The sequence below is a fragment of the Emydura macquarii genome, unplaced genomic scaffold, assembly GCF_026122565.2.
Source record: "Emydura macquarii macquarii isolate MOO-44397 ecotype Brisbane River unplaced genomic scaffold, CSIRO-AGI_Emac_v2 contig_2295, whole genome shotgun sequence".
Taxonomy (NCBI): domain Eukaryota; kingdom Metazoa; phylum Chordata; order Testudines; family Chelidae; genus Emydura; species Emydura macquarii.
This window is the reverse complement of record NW_027132432.1, coordinates 7,244-17,721: the sequence shown is the minus strand read 5'-3', so window position 1 is coordinate 17,721 and position 10,478 is coordinate 7,244. Positions and strand designations below refer to the sequence as shown.

General features: G+C 46.0%; 1 pseudogene; it reads left to right on the top strand.

Annotated features, from left to right (window-relative positions):
* The first annotated feature begins 3,124 nt into the window (after nt 1–3,124).
* Nucleotides 3,125–8,285, top strand: LOC137161424 (coxsackievirus and adenovirus receptor-like; annotated as a pseudogene).
* Nucleotides 8,286–10,478: the final 2,193 nt, after the last annotated feature.

Here is a 10,478-nt window from a genome sequence, read left to right as displayed (position 1 = left end):
CTGGCATTCCTGTCCGTGGGCTGAGGACAGTGGTACTTAACACTGCTGTCAGGGCAGCTCACACAGAAATCAGTGGTAAAGATATCCCTGACTTCCATGGGAGCAAGAGCGAGACACAGTGTAGGTTGTAGAATATTTCCAGCATCACTGAACGTCTAACTCCTAGTTATTGTGTTCCCTTTATTAGCCATGACACATGTAATTCCAGGCTGGTCTGTCAGACACGTTGCTGAGGTGAGCTAGTGTCACACACACACACACAGTGCGGGGTGTTGCGAAGTGCGGCACTGCAGGTCAATGTCACCTGCCTGCTGAACACAACTCGGCCCCTCCAGTACATGGCTATGAACGTCTGCAATGACATGGTCACTTTTCCCACCGGATCCCGGCCTCCTTCCGTGCACACGATCGCTGCAGACCGAGCAGCTGGGACCGCCCCTCGGAGGGAGCCGCGCGAAGAGGCAGCGGGACAGCGCGAGTCAGACTCGGCGGGCGCGTGGGCCGCGCTGATTTCCCGCCAACCGCCCTCAAGCGGCTGCACCTGGGGAGGGGGAGGGGTGGGATGTACCAATAAGCCCCACCGCCTGGAGGGGGAGAAGGCGGAGATGGGAGAGAGCGACTCCCTCCAGTCCCCCTCCGGCGGGGTGGTGCGGCCCGTGCCGAGGCGGGCGCGGCGCCTCTCAGCTCCGTGGCTCACAGACGCGGCGCTGGGGATGGAGAAGGCGGCTGGGAGGCGAGTCCGGAGCGTGGCGGGGGCCGCGGCGGCCGATTCCGCTCCCGCGCGTGGGGAATTTTCTGCGGCTGCCGCCTCCTTCCCTTCCCTTCCCGGTGGCATCGTTGGCGGCGCTCGGCTCTGCCCGGCCGGGGCTGCTGGGGCTGGGGCTGCTCCTCTGCTGCGGTGAGTGACACGTTCCTCGGGCCGGGCCGGGGCAGGAGTTGGCGGAAGTTTCTGCCGCGCGGGGGTTGGGGGGTGATGGGAAGAGCCCAGCCGAGAGCCCGCAGTGCACGCGGGGGGGAGGGCTGGATTACCCCCCTCCACCTGTCGGGCCGGGCGGGGCTGGCAGCGCCCCCTGCGCCTGTCCTGTCCTGCCGGGCGGGGTGTCTCGGTGGGGCCGGGCCGGGCCGGCTCCAGGCAAAGCGGGGCGCGGGGTCCCTCGCTCACTGCCGCCGCCCAGCGCAGCAGCACGTGGCTCTGCACAGCACAGTGGGGCTGGGTGCTATGTTCAGGGCTCGGGGCCTCTCCTTTCTCCCCCTCCCTGCCCCGCCAGCAGCCAGGCGCTGGGCGCTAATACAGACCAGCTGGTGGAGCTGGACCGGGCCTGGCCGGGCCTGGCGCTGAGCCTCTCTCTGCCCCGGGCTGCAGGAGGAGGAGGAGAGGCGCAGCCTGGAGCCCAGCCCTGTGTGTGGAGCCGAGGGCGGCTCTGCAGGTGGCGGGTAGAAATGTGTCTCGGTGACTGGCGCTGGCGGTTGAACACTCCCCACACGTTAGCTGCTGGCAGGGTTGTTCTGGGGTGTCCTTGTTCAACCCCTCCTGCCTGCCGGGGAAAGCGCCTTTTGCACCTTCCAGAGCGGCCCAGCCCCTGCTCCCACCTTCCTCCATCCTGCGGCAGCTGCTGCTGAGCGCGGGGCTGTCAGGAGGGGCCCCGCCTGCGAGTTGAACTAAGGCAGCAGCAGTCGGGTCACTTCGCAGCACAGGGACGTGCACCGCTGCGGGAGGCCCCTGCTGCTTCCCCTGCTGGCTCTGCACCTCCTGCACCTGCGGGTGGGCTCGATCCGGACAGAGCAGTTCGCCGCCAGAGTGCTTCGGGCAGCGTCTCGGCATTCAGCGCCATGCCCGTGCCGGGAGGGAAGCAGAGCGCTGCTGCGGGGAGTGCGAACGGTGCATCCTTGCCCGAGGGGCGGGGGCAGACTGACCATCCCGAAGCTGCTTCTCCAGGGTGGGGTTTAACCATTGCAATGGCAGAGAAGGTGGACACGCGGAGGCTTAGGAGAGCTCTGATAATCCTCCCCTGTCCTCGCTGCTTTCTGTGCTTCACCAGCTAAGGTGTCACAATGCTCAGTCACACTGATTGTGAGCACAGCGTTGCACTGTGAGATAATAGTGTAACCCGTTCGTTTGATGAATGACTAATGGGCTGAGTTACACTGTGCAGGAGACCGTTATCTTTCCAGTTCAGTGCAAAAGTTCAATGTGCAGCATTTCACAAGTGCTCCTGTGGGCATAGATATGAAGTGCTGTAGGATATAGAAGTGTTGCAGAATTTCACTTGTGTATTTGGTGTGTGGCACGCACAAATCATTCTCACAGTGCAGCATCAACCCTTTGTGTGCACTGCTTTTCTGACCTTTTGGGTTGTGAGTTGTTATACAGCTAAAATTCAGCTGATCTGCTGTCATTTTTGCATTGAATAAATAGATTTGAAAACTAGGTGCCAGTACTACAGTTTCCATGTTCTACCAAGCTACATTTTGTAAGTGTGCAGACAGGTTTTTCTTAAACCTAGAACATTGCCTGATATTCACTAGTTAATTAGGCGTGCATAAGTTACCACGTTTGATGCTTGGCCAAAGGGAGTCTCAAGAAACCATATTTTACTCGTATGAAGATATTAAAAATATAAAACATCCTGCTGAGCTACATGCTGACCATTTGTCTCTAGGCTGAGACCAGAATAAAAGTGAAATCAGTGGTTCCCAACCTTTTTGGCTGAGAGCCATAGATATCATTGTTATAGCCCTGCAGAGCCACCAGTCTCAGGCAGCAGCCCTCCCAGTCCCCTCCCTGCAAGGCTGCCTCCCTCCTCACTGATTTCCAGTCCCCCTGGCTGCAGCAGGGAAACCACCTGTTCTGTAGCCCCCTGTGCTCCACCTGGGTCCCGAAGCAGTGGCTCCCTTCTGTAGCAGACAGCATTGCAAAGCACTCCCCTGGGTCCCTAGGCGCAAATGTTCCTGCTGGAGCCACAGAGAGAGGAACGCTGATCTCCCGTCCCCTCGGTGCAAGAAGGAGCCTAAAAGCACAGGTCTTCTAGCCACGCAGCAACATGCTCTGCCTGGGTCCTTAGGTAGCAGCTCCCTTCTGCAGCCAGTGGGAAGGGCGTGGCAGGCCACTTTGAAAGCCCCCATGGGCCACAGGTTGGGAACCACTGCGTTAGACAGTCAGGATCCCATGCACTAGTGCTGTCCTGTAATGGGGTGGGGTTGCAAAGACAGTAGGGAGGCATGTTTTTTTCAAGTTTTTGTTTAAATCAAAAATGACTGGTGTGTAACCTGCATGCAGTGTTGTTATAACTGTGTTGGTCGCAGGATATTAGAGAGAAGGTGAGTGAAGTATCTTTACTGGAGCCAGAATGGAGTGCTTGTGCTACCAATCGCAGGTAGTTAGGAAATGTTTCCCCAGCAGGGCACAACTGAGTCTCTCCCACCCCTGAAGTTCACAGACGTTGGTCCAATTTAAGATATTACACTGGAGAGAGCACATGGGTGAGGTAAACCTTGCAGAAGTGTTTCCCTGAAACTGATGTGTTAATATGTTCTATGTCCTCATCTTACTAGAGAGCTGGCAAAAGGATTGTGGTATGCATTTACTGTTGACATGAAAAACTCACTGTCCAATGGTTTTCGTTATGGTATGTATGCTTTCTAAAGGAGTTCTGCTGCATTAAACAAGGGTATATATGTGTAGGAGATGGAAAATAAGGAAGGATGTAGCTTTTCCTGATTCAAGTGAATATTTATAGGACTCTCAGGCTTACAGATGAACATTATATCCAGTTTGCTTCATTGTTCAGTAACACAGCACTGTAAAGGATTTCTTGGATAGACTCTGCTAAAATATGTCTGATTGTAGACAACTCCAGTTCTGTACACTTAACCGTGTATCATGGCTAAGATGTTCAAAAGTGGGTGCCTGAAATTAGGCATCTGTATAAGCAGGCTGACCTTCAAAGATGCCAAGCTCCTAGCAGTTCCTGTTACAGTGAAAGGGAGTGTTGTGTTCTCAGCATTTTGGATAATTGGGCAACTTCTTTAGATGTCTAAGAATTTAGGAACCTAGCTTTAGGTATCCATTTTTGAAAGCCTGGGCCTGTGTCTAATGGAAAATTTCCCATAAAAGCTGAATGTTTATCCATAGATCTTGTTCTGAGTTTTGTCTTTCTTGTCAGGGAACTGTGTGAGCTTGCATGTCTGTGAAGCACCATGCACATGAATGGTAAACAGTGAATGCCCGTTATAAATTAATTAAAATCTAGAAAGACATGTGGTTGCTCACTATAACTAAGTAGGTTGTAAAGAGAAAATAACTCCAGGATAATTTTTTAATTTTTTTTTTTTCAGTTACTGATAAAGACAATGCTGTGTTGAAACAAATTCAGCTTTTACCAAGCAAATATTTAAAAGAAAATCTTAGATCTTAAAATATATTAGCCCTCTTCCCATTCCATCCTTTAGAAGCAATACCAGTACATTTAGATGAACTCCTGCACGCAGAGGTTTACAGTATAATTAGCACATAGCAATTTCAAAAAGAGTAATTAATACAGTGGATTTATTTTCCACCAGAGAACTTGTGTTGGGTGGGTCTTGTTGTTCTGGTTGGGATTATTTCACACATAGAAAACATTCTTCCAGAGAACTTCCCAAGAAATAGAACTGTGGTTCATTTGAAGTATTGAAATTGCTATGCAGATTTGTTTGGAGAACATACCTGTTTTGTTCTTTTTCTTAGATTGTTTTGTACTCTGGAGACAGGATTTATAATGATTACTATGAAGCTATGAAAGAACGGGTGCAGTTCACTAATTCTGATCCCAAATTGGGTGACGGCTCCATAGATCGATATCCTGAACCTAAAGTCAACGGTCACTGGCATATACCAGTGCAGAGTGAAGAAAGCTCCTGGAGTTGAAACAGAAAAAATACACTTGACTGTGCTTGGTAAGATACTTGTTCAGACACTATACACTTTGTTTTTGGAAGGCAAATTGTTATATGCCATATTACATTTGACATTTAAAACGAGAGAGGTTCTTGTGTATGATCACTTCATACATTAATACTGAATTGTAAGTAGGTACATTTGTTTTTTAGTGCTCCAAAATTAGAGGATTGATTCCTTCCCCCCCCCCCCCATATGGAATGGCGGAGAATGAGGCCAAAATGTAGAAATAATTAACATTTCTTGAAAATGGCTCTAAAATTGTTCAAAAACATAGGCTGATTCCAACTTTTGTGCAATGAAAAATTATTTACTTGCGAAGGCTTAATTAATGGACACCATAGGTGACTTTTTATTAATTAAATAATGCCTTATTTATTAGTAAAGCCAGCAAGGACTAAATGCTACATTGAAGGATCGCAGGAAACTGGAAGTGACCTTATCCTGAAATGTGCATCACAAGAAGGCTCCCCATTTTTGTCTTACAACTGGAGGAAATTAACTGGCACAAAGGAACTTCTGGCCAAGTCATTATTGAGTAATGTTTATCCTTTACTATTTTAATTTTAATATATTTAAGATGGATAATAGGCTTTGTCTTTGTGTTTTTATTTCTTCTTGAAATGCTAAGCATTTTTATGCCTAAGTTTTACTGTCTTAAAATCCGGTATCTCACAGATTACCTGTGTTAGACACATACATTACACTCTTGGCAAGGAAGTATTCTCAGCGGTCTAGTGGTATGGCGTACCAAGACTTAATATTGAAATTAAATACTATGGAATAAACTTCCAGTTATTCATAAAAGAATCCTAGTATTACCTATGACAGCTCTTTGCTTCTTGACAGATGTCTCTTTTTTTTTTCAAACGGATGTTAACATAACTAAGACACACTGGCTTTTTAAATACTATTTGCTATGTAATGGATTAACACCTTTGGAAATATTGAATACTTACCTTTAATGAAAAATAGTAACCAAAGTTCCTTCAATATTTGTAGATAAAGATACAAGTGAACTTTCAGTGAAAAATGCCTCTCAGGAGTACTCTGGTACCTACAGTTGTGTGGCTGTAAACAGAGTTGGCACTGATGCGTGTTTCATTGTGCTAAACATCACTCCTCGTAAGTACTTGCTGTATGGTGCTTGTCACAAAATCAGAAGTGTTGAATGAGTTAAAGAAATAAAATCAACGGATCCTTTTGTAATCTAAAAAAGAAATCAACTCTAGCACAGATAGTGGACACCTTTTTTGATTTTGTTATATTTTTGGGTATTGAGCATTCTTTGATCACCAACAAACGAGTCAGTCTTTCTACCTGTCTTTGGAATGAAGATTTTTTAAAATGTAAACAGGTGTTTGTGTTTCAGCACTCATGTATCAGTTCAGTACTATTTCTCAGTATAGAAAATAGGGAACTTGTATTTTTATTTGAAGGTGTAAGAGGGGAATTATCTCATTAAAGAAAGTCAGTTAAAGGCCAGTATCATAGTAACTTATATTAATCTATTCTAGCTAGAAATGCAGCTGGCACAATTGCTGGAGCAGTTAGTGGAACTCTTCTGGGTCTCTCCTTACTGGCCTTTCTCATCTTCTGTTGCTGTAAGAAACGTAAAGAGAAAAAATACGAAAAAGAAGTGCAGCATGACATTAGGTAACAACCCACTGTCTTTACTTTTTGAGCAGTAATACCTGAAACTAGAAAATAACTTTTTCTTAATGTCTTTTCATAGATACTATATTTCTTATGGCTGATTAGAATTCGGCATTGACCTAAGCCAGTGCATTAACCCAGTGTGACAGCTAAGAGGATAAACTGATACTTCTAATGTAGTATACATTAATATGCCTGTATCCTATTTTCTGATATATTTCAAAATGTTTTGTTGCATTAAAATAGATTCTGAAAGTGGTAAATATTTGAAACACACTTTCGTTTAAAGTAGTCGACAGTGATACTGTTCTTATTGCTTTTATTGTTTGAATAGATCAATAGAAAAAAAAACAAATAGAAGAAATTTTCCCAATCCCTCAAAACACCAATAAATTCTTGGTTTAAACAACTTTTATTTGTATCTATTTTCAGAGAGGATGTTTCTCCTCCAAAGTGTCGTACTTCAACAACCCGCACCTATATAGGCAGCAATTGTTCTTCTCTGGGTTCAGTGTCTCCCTCCAATATGGAAGGATGTGCCAAGACTCCATATAATCAAGTACCAAGTGAAGACTTTGAACGTCCTTCTGGTCAAAACCCAAACATTCCACCGTCAAAGGTAGCTGCACCTAATCTAAGTAGAATGGGAGCTGTCCCTGTGATGATTCCAGCACAGAGCAAGGATGGGTCCATAGTATAGAATGGTGTTAATTTATACTCTTTTTAATCTTTACATATATTTTTAAAAAACCTCAAAACCCTACATTTAAAAGTGCACAAAATTGTCCTTGAAGAAAATGAACAAGTTTGTTTGAATAGCCTCCAATTTTTCTGATTCATTTTGAACTGTCATTAGAATATATTAAGTGCTTCAAAGACAGTATTGAAGTTCCTAGCTAGACATGAAACAGTGGAGGTATTTAATTTCAGGTGGGTTGCTGAAGAAACACCATATCAACTAGATGCGGAATTCTGAATATGAAGCACAAGGTTGTGTGTTTTTGATAGTGAAAAGACATTCCAGCTGTACTCCATGAAGTTAGCATTCCAGAGACTTCACCCTCAACATTTGGAATGACTTAAATATTTTGACCCCTTTCGCCATTCTGTGATGGCGGCCACAGTGGCTGCAATAGTTGAATGATCTAAATATTTTTCGGAAAATCTGTGAAAATCTTTTAACTTTCGTAATGTGTATTTGGAGCATCTTCTGAATTGCTGAGAACTCTTCTTTCATGGGCTACCAGTTTCAGTTAACTATATGCAGGCAACTGATGAACTTGGTTTTGAGATTAAATGCAACAAGTGGAAATGCTACAGGAGACCTTGTTCCTGTCAGCTGTGTGTTCTTGGGGAACCAGGGTGCAAACCCCGACTTGTGTTGGGGGCTCTGCCTGTCTCAAGCTCTCCAGACACTAAGCTGAACAGCCTGTCTCCTGGGAACCTTTGAGCCGCACGGAGTGGTGAGGACCCCCCCCCCCCATCTTCCCCCAACACACTCACACTCACTCTCTCTCTCTCTCTCTCTCTCTCTCTCTCTCAGTTCACGTATAACTTTCTACTTTTGTAATCAAACCTGGGCTAGCTTTCGCCAATACCCCACCTGTAATTGTGTAGTATTGTAAGCGTTTGTTTTTCTCTCCTTGCATCGTATCACTGTTTTTTATATACCTGGCAATAAACTAACTGTTATAATCAAGCTGGTTGCCAGTCTCTCTCTCTCTCTCTCTCTCTCTCTCTCTCTCCCAACTTCATCTACTCCTTTGTGTTCTTGGCTTCCCTAGCTTGCTCCACAGCAATGCTTCTTTTACTTAAGCCAAAGATCCCTGGAGTGCCCAAAAACCCTATGGGGTTTGCTCACCAAGGGGTTATTGCTAGAACAATTGTAGACTGAGGGTGAATCGGGGGCTGGAGGAACCCAGCCCTGAAAACCTTAGGTCCTGCAGGATAGCTCCATTGGGAGGGGACTTAAAGCCATATGAACACACCAGTAACACAAGCAGTACATTAATAGAATCACACACACCCTTCCAGGAAGGTAACCCTAATAAATGAGCATACCCCAAGGTGATGGGCAAGTCTGGTAACACAGGTTTAAAAGCCATTGCCTGAAAACGTAGTGTTAAACTTGGGTTTGGAATATGCCATGTGACGTGTATACTAGAGAGCCTGTGAACTGGGAGAATATTCAAATATTGTTGGCTGCAATACTCCTTGGTATGCAACCTCTGTTAGTGAGCTGCTTAAGGGAATCTCATTTAGCTGTCATTTTATTTCAGGTTAAACTAGAGAGGTGTGCTACTTTCAAATATACTTTAAACTCGTACACAAACACCTTACCAGCAAATGAAGTAGCACATCTCTAGGAGTTGAGCTTACCCCTTGATAAAAGGTTACATTATAAAATGTAAAAGTGTCTCTTTTATTTCTCTGCTCTGCAATTCTCAAGCTTACGCAGATTTCATTTAAGCCAACCTAGAGTTTCCTGTCAAGTGAGCTTTTCTGTACTATAAAAAAATACATATTTAAAAATGATCTCTCACCTTGGATTTGCTTGAGGAGCTTTTCATTCAGTTGCTCTACCTCTTCCAGCATCATCAGACCCCCTGCAACATGAACAAAATCCATCCCTGCCACCGAAACCGAGGATAACAAAAAAACATTAGTGACGTTCCCTATTCCTCAAAATGTTTTTAGAACTTTAATGTTAATGTTTCAGTAATTTGTCAATGTTTGAGATCTTCCTTCTCGCATGAGAATTGTGCTGTTAATATACATACAGAAACACTGAGTTCAATCTTAAAAGTGGAAGAGTCAAGCATTCAGTGCTGGGAAGCACCAGAATTAAGCTGCAAGAGTGGATGTGCAGTCTTCACCCACATGATCACGTTAACACTCCCCACCTTCGGAAAACATGATTTTCATACTTTATGGGGCCTCCAAAACTGGATGTTGAGATTGAGATGGGATGCGCTTGCAAAGCCTGATGCCTAGACCTTGCTTTCTCATTAGCATCTGATTGCAAAGTCGTGCTTCCACCCTGGACTGAGACAACACTTGAAAGGAGGCGGGGCAGGACGATCCAAAGAAGGAGCTAGACCCTAAAGTCACCCGCCTTCTCCTCCTCCATGCACAGCACTGACTAGGCACATCACTGGTGCAATTACAACCCAACCTCCCCCACCCCCCTTGCGAATTACATCCCCTCCCAACTGCTCAGGGTGGCTCGGCCTTTGCATTCTCTCTTTTGTTCTCTTAATTTATTTGCAAAGGGAATTGGACCTAATTCCCCTTGCAAAGAATAAAGAGCAGAGGGGTTTCTGGTGCCAAATAATATCCAAAGGAGCGCTTCCAAGCCACCAGTGACACGTCAGCTGCCTTCAAGCAAAGGGTGAACGTGCAGGTTTAAGCCAGTCTTGGGGGACAAGCAGGCTGGCGCTCCCTAAAGTGCAATGTACAAAATCATCTGCCCCTTTTTCTTATGCCCTCCCTCCAAGTCTTTTGCAACACCCACCAGTGAGGGGCTCAAAAGCTTGTGGTCCCAGCAGTTCTCCGTGCATTGTGGCAATGTGCAAAGTTCCCTTGTTGCATCTGCAGCCTGTCACCTCTTGGCTGAGTCTGCCCCTGGTCAGGAAAGTAACGTCCTGAACCTTCAGAGAGGACTGGGGAGGGGATGACACAATGTAATGGGAGGGGAGGGAAGGGGAAGGGGTCAGAGTTACACTGAGCTTCTCTGGCCTTTCGCCTCCTCCCCTGTCCCGTTTGCACAGTTCTGCAGATGAGGGAAAGGGTGAGAGTTCCTCTACGTTTGTGGGCATGGCACAAGGGCTTTGTGGGGCAATGAGGGGCTGGAGCTTTGCATCTGTGTGCAGTGCAGTGTACTGGC